This window comes from Canis aureus, chromosome 14 (assembly GCF_053574225.1).
Source record: "Canis aureus isolate CA01 chromosome 14, VMU_Caureus_v.1.0, whole genome shotgun sequence".
In the NCBI taxonomy this organism is placed as follows: Eukaryota; Metazoa; Chordata; class Mammalia; order Carnivora; family Canidae; genus Canis; species Canis aureus.
In genome coordinates this window covers 15,034,857-15,039,877 of record NC_135624.1, presented here as the reverse complement: position 1 = coordinate 15,039,877, position 5,021 = coordinate 15,034,857, and the positions used below count along the sequence as shown (strand labels likewise).

General features: G+C 38.5%; 1 pseudogene; it reads right to left on the bottom strand.

Annotated features, from left to right (window-relative positions):
• Positions 1–2,587: 2,587 nt before the first annotated feature.
• LOC144283201 (chromobox protein homolog 3 pseudogene) lies at positions 2,588–3,611 on the bottom strand (annotated as a pseudogene).
• Positions 3,612–5,021: the final 1,410 nt, after the last annotated feature.

The window sequence follows — 5,021 nt, the reverse complement described above, 5'->3', positions numbered from 1 at the left end:
TGTCTGCTATTTTCAGCCACAAGGCTTTCATTACAATTCTGAAAGAACATGAAAACTATTATTCATTATCCCATTAGATATTTCAGTTTATAATTCCAGTTTAAAATGTTTAAAAAAATTAATCAAATATATAGTCAAAGTTTAAATGCCCAAGAAAAACTGGCTTTCAAAATTTGTTCAATAAGACATATGAATTTAATAAATTGTACATTAAACAATGGAAAATAGCTGTGGGTCTTCTTTTCCATGCATGAACATCTCCTTAAATTTTCAAGAATGTTTATAAACATACCTGAACTCTAGAGCATACCAAAAATCATGCCATGATTACCAGTGGTCTCTTGCTCTAGTATCTGAGTTCTACCTATTTCCTAATAAGGCCTATCTTCTTACTGGTGTATAAATCCCAATTAATAGATGCCTTTGCTTCATAAGCTTTGTAGCTCGACCTTTCTTATCTATTTCTTAATATCTCACACGTTCTGCCTTGAATTTCAAACTTTCAGAAGTCTAAAGTTTCTTAAAATAATTGAGTTATATATTGACCCATGCAATACTTGCTTTCATGGAATGCGTGATCCCTTATCTGAAACATAGTGACCTGTTTTTACAACTTTGGACACACTAGCATCTTAAACTGTTGTTATAGCCACTTTGTTTTTTAAAAGATTTTATTTATTTATTCATAAGAGCCACATAGAGAGAGAGGCAGAGACACAGGCAGGAGGATAAGCAGGCTCCACTCACAGAGCCGGATGTGGGACTCAATCCCCATTCCGAGTCTCCAGGATCACACCCTGGGCTGAAGGCGGTGCTGAGCCACCCAGGGATCCCCTATAGCCACTTCTTTTTTTTTCTTTAATCCTTTTTTAAAAATAACTTTATTTTTTATTGGAGTTTAATTTGCCAACATATAGCATAACACCCAGTGCTCATCCCATCAAGTGCCCCCCTCAGTGCCCATCACCCAGTCACCTCAACCCCCTACCCACCTCTCTTTCCACCACCCCTTTCTGTTTCCCAGAGTTAGGTGTCTCTCATGTTTTGTCCCTCTCACTGATATTTTTTTTTATTTATTTATGATAGTCACACACAGAGAGAGAGAGAGAGAGAGAGAGAGAGAGGCAGAGACACAGGCAGAGGGAGAAGCAGGCTCCATGCACCGGGAGCCCGATGTGGGATTCGATCCTGGGTCTCCAGGATCGCGCCCTGGGCCAAAGGCAGGTGCCAAACCGCTGCGCCACCTAGGGATCCCTCTCACTGATATTTTCACTCATTTTCTCTCCTTTCCCCTTTATTCCCTTTCACTAATTTTTATATTCCCCAAATGAATGAGACCATATGATGTTTGTCCTTCTCTGATTGACTTACTTCACTCAGCCTAATACCCTCCAGTTCCAACCACATTGAATCAAATGGTGGCTATTTGTTGTTTCTAATGGCTGAGTAATATTCCACTGTATACATATACCACATCTTTTTCTTTTTTTTAAAGGAATATAAAACTATTGACCACTGTTTACCAGTATTTACAATAAAGTAAACAATATACAGTTGGATAACATTCTGACTACAAAGTTATCATTTTTCCTGGTTTCTGCTGAACCAGTAGTTCAAATACTGAGAAGATTGAGCCTACATGTTAGGAATGAGTTGGGGTGAAGAAAAAACATGCAGGTCAAGAATTTGGATTATAGAAGTCTGTCCACCCATTTATTCCAGCAGGTGCTAAATTGTAAGCATTTCTAACCACCTGGTTATGATCAGGTTCCCATGAACGAAGTCTTAGATGCTCCATAAATCATGACCTTTTAGTCAATACAGCACAAGGGTTTTCAACTTCTTGAAAAGGAACGGTTCAGGGGATCCCTGGGTGGCTCGGCAGTTTGGCACCTGCCTTTGGCCCAGGGCGCCATCCTGGAGTCCCGGGATCCAGTCCCACGTCGGGCTCCTGGCATGGAGCCTGCTTCTCCCTCCTCCTGTGTCTCTGCCTCTCTCTCTCTCTCTCTCTCTCTATGTCTATCATAAGTAAATAAATAAATATTAAAAAAAAAAGGTATGGTTCACTAGAAGGAACCTTTAAATATCCATTTAACTAAGTTTTGCTTACCTAATTAAAGTACACCAAAACTTGTCTAGTTTTGCCCTTTGGGTGGGGAGGCTGTTGGTGGTGATCAAAATTTTCCTTTCAAGGATTTGGAAATAAACTTGCATTTATGTGACTGTAACTAGGGATATGGATTCTGATATGGCTGCTTTTAAATTGTCCAATTTAAACTCTTTACATTATATTTAAATTGTCCAATTAATTACAAAATTTGAAAGGTTAAGGCTTCAGGAAAAATTTCAATGTAACTTTAAGTGATTTATTTCTTAAGCTGCTGAAAATGATAGCATCCCAGAAACATGGCCTTATCCATGGTTATAAAATGCTGTTTTTGTTTTGGTGAATGTTTCAAAAATAACAAAAAGAAAAGAAAACCACTTATGTATGTACTTTTAAGTATATACACAAAAAGCCCTAAATAAATAACCCAAAATGGTCCTTAGGCATATAGGAGTTAAACACAAATTCTGACTGAGTAGCAACTATGAAAATTTCCCTCAACATTTAGAAAAGGTGTTCTCTGATGCAGGGGGATAATATGCCATGGTCTCAAATATTCTTTTCTGATAAAGGAAACAACTACAGAAAGCTTTTATTTGTTCAAAGTAACCAGTGCTATAGATGCAAAAAACCCCAACAACTCCCCCAATACTACTTCAAAACAAACATATCAAACTTGATTTTCATTAGAATGTTATTTCTTCACACTAATAAACCAAAAAACAAAGACCCAGATTTTATATATATATATATATATATATATATATATATATATATATATTGAGCTTCATCTTCTGGACAAGAATGCCAAGTTAGTCTCTCTTCATAAAATGCAATTACGATCTGAGGACACTTCATATTTGCCTCTTTTGCCAGCACCAAGTCTGCCTCATCTGAATCTTTCCATTTCATGAGAAACATTAATTCTCCACTGCTGTCTGTGGCACCAATTATTCGTTCAGGATCAAGACCTCTGGCAAAGCCTCTTGGTTTATCAGCCTTTTCACTTTGGCTGCTAAAGCATCCAGAACCAAATTTGTAGTCAACCTCTCTGCTTCTCATAGCATCTCTTTTCTTCTTTAATTTGCTATCATCAGATTCACTGTCAGATAAAGATTTTCTTTTTGTACCATCTTTTTCTTTACCAGCTTTTTGAAAATTAAGAAATGCTTCAATTAACTCTGGACAATCTAAATTTTCTTCAGGTTCCCAAGTATTGTCAGCATCTGTAAATCCCTTCCACTTCAGGAAATACTCCACCTTCCCATTCACTACACGGCGGTCCAGTACTTTTTCCACCACAAATTCTTCAGGCTCCGCCTCTTCTACTTTTTTACTCTTTCCATTCTGTTTCTTTCCCATTTTTTGCAATGTAGTTTTATTGGAGGCCATTTTTTATTGGAGACTTGAAGAGCTATTATTCACAGCCTCCGAGCTGAGCTGCTCTGGGTCCCGGGTCTGCGGCGTCTGCGCCCCTGCACGCCTCAAGCTCCAGCCACATCCGAGGGGGCTACCACATCTTCTTTATCCATTCATTTTTCGATGGACACCGAGGCTCCCTCCACAGTTTGGTTATTGTGGACATTGCTGCTATAAACATTGGGGTGCAGGTGTCCTGGCATTTCACTGCATCTGTATCTTTGGGGTAAATCCCCAACAGCGCAATTGCTGGGTCGTAGGACAGTTCTATTTCTAACTCTTTGAGGAACCTCCACACAGTTTTCCAGAGTGGCTGCACCAGTTCACATTCTCACCAACAGTGCAAGAGGAGGCCCCTCCCCCAGAAGACCAGCTGGAAGGAAAGGGGAAGAGCAAGTTCTTAGTCACTTCTTTTTAAAGTGAGACCCACTATTCATGCTTGGTTGTTTTTGATTTTCTTTATTTTTAACTTTTTATCTTCATAATTTTGCTTTACAAATCTCAGAACACCCATCCCAAATAGTGTTTTGGTTCCCTAAAGATCACATCTTAGAAACTTGATTTAGTCATCTAGATGATGACACTCAATACTATGCTGTACTTGGAGAACAAGTACAGGCCTTGGAGAAGTTGCAGGTTCATTTCCAGACCACTACAATAAAGTAAATATCACAATAAAGCAAATCAAGTGAATTTATTTTGTTTTCCCAATGGATATTTACAGTATATGAAGTCAATTAAGTATGCAATAGCATTCCATCTACAAGTACAATGTATATACCTTAATCAAAAAAATATATTGTTAAAAAATGCTATCATCTGAGCTTTCAGCAAGTCAAAATCTGATCATAGATCACCGTAACAAATATAATAATACTGCAAAAGTTTAAAGTATTGTGAGAATTACCACAATGGGAGACAGAGACACAAAGTGAACAAATGCTATTGGAAAACTGTTGCCAACATATTTTCTTCCTACAGAGTTGTCACAAACCTTAAATTTGTGAAAGAGAGAGAGAGAGATGTAATATCTACAAAATGAAATAAAGTGAAGCACAATAAAACAAGACATGTATATGCCTGTACTGGGCAAAAAAAAAAAAAAAAACAAAAACAAAACACAAACAACAACAACAACAAAAAACAACCTCCAGAGTCACAGACGTACTTATGTAAGGCTTAGGGAGGAGTCCAGATCAACCCTCTCCCACCGGACCTGCCCCAGGGAAGCCCTAATAGACTCATGGTTACCACCTGAACCAGCCCTTCTGGTCCAGGTCTGCCTTGTTTTGGCTTCCTGGAATGTTTTGGGAAAACCATGGAGCTTGGGTTCCTATGAGAAGAAGTGTCCGTGTCCTATCTTCTGACCTTAGCTCACATACAAGGAAGCAGAGGATAGGCATGACATAGCTTTGCAAAACTGAGCAGCTGGCAGAGGATTTGGGGTTTAGAATCTATTTTACCACCAGGCCCAGTTCTAAAACATTCTCAGACA